General features: G+C 34.7%; 1 pseudogene; it reads right to left on the bottom strand.

Moving 5' to 3' along the window:
• Nucleotides 1-625: 625 nt before the first annotated feature.
• LOC149576625 (LOB domain-containing protein 24 pseudogene) lies at nucleotides 626-1,045 on the bottom strand (annotated as a pseudogene).
• Between the last annotated feature and the right edge of the window lie 372 nt (nucleotides 1,046-1,417).

Genomic DNA, 1,417 nt, shown 5'->3' with positions numbered 1-1,417 from the left:
CCCTAAACCATAAACCCTCTTCTCTTTTAAATATATAATGGATCAATGTGGATGGAAAAATAGTGCACATAACCATATCATGCAGAACTTATTAAACTATTTAATAGATTGTAGAAATGTCTTGATGTTAATTGTAGATATAGTTAATAAATGTTGATGGAAACCACTTCTATATATACACATCAATATAATACATATAATATTATTTTTTTCTTCTATGTGGTGAATTCTTCCTGTTATTTTAACAGCACAAATTTTCAAAGTTGATGAAACAAAGTATTGGCTGTTCATTAGATAACAATATGATATATATTACCTCTATTAAATTAATAAAGATCTTTTAAAATCTGAAAAAACCCATTAGCAATTATGTCAAAAGAAAATCCTATTATTTAAATGGCATTCCATAATTTAGGAAAAACATACTCTACTCAAACTTGAAGCACAACAGCAGACTGGACAGCTTAGATAGCACACACTAAGGCTCAATTCCTAAGAAACGTAGAACATACCTGGATTCATGTGCTTCCTTAGGCTCGGAGTAGGGGTGTTGAGTATATTCACATTCAATATAATTGTGGGGTATATTAACATCATTCTCAGTTTTTCGATGAAGCTACTGTCCCTAATTAGGGTTAATGGAAGCCTCTTTGGAGGCTGGCATTGGTGTATGCTGAATAGAAGACAAAGACCCCGAATCAGTGTTGAGATATTGTTGTGGAAGCACTCGCCATATCTGCCTCCTCAAAAAACCCAATTCTCCTTCAAGCCTTTCGACATCATTTTGAAGCCGAGCAACAATTCCATAGCATCCACGGACGGGATCACCCTCCCGGGCATTAGCCTCGTAAATGATAGACTCCATGGCCTCGCTTTTCTCCGTGTCTTTCACTTGTTTGAGTAGGCGTAAAATGTTGTTCACTCCATAGAGGTTTAACACATTTTTGAATTGTCTGGGCTTTTCAGCGGGGAAATAGGGCAACAGTGGGCACTCTGAATGACATTTCCTTTTCTGGTGTTTGCATGCCGCGAATGACCGCCCCATGCCTCCCTTCTCAGGACACATAATATTATTTCTTTCCTCCTTAGACAAACTCAAACTTCTTTGATTTTTCATATTTACATAATATTATTTCTCTCCTTTAAACATCTGTCGCAAATGGTGACATGATCTTCTCTTTATTACAAATGGTGATATGATCTCCTCTCAAGATTGTTCAACCAAGCTTTGATACTACTTGTATGTCTATACATAGAAAATAAAAGAGAAAATAACTTCAATATAGGGCTTTTGAATACAAACGAACATTCTAGATCGATTGATTACATACACCTAAAAATTTCTATAAGCCAACAAAGTTTAGAAATGCTATTTTTTAACGAAAAAAATTCTTTAAGCTGACATAATTAATAAAGA

This window comes from Cupressus sempervirens, chromosome 1 (genome assembly GCF_028749045.1).
Source record: "Cupressus sempervirens isolate cs-2001-9-10 chromosome 1, ASM2874904v1, whole genome shotgun sequence".
Classification (NCBI taxonomy): Eukaryota; Viridiplantae; Streptophyta; class Pinopsida; order Cupressales; family Cupressaceae; genus Cupressus; species Cupressus sempervirens.
This window is presented reverse-complemented; position numbering and strand designations above follow the sequence as displayed.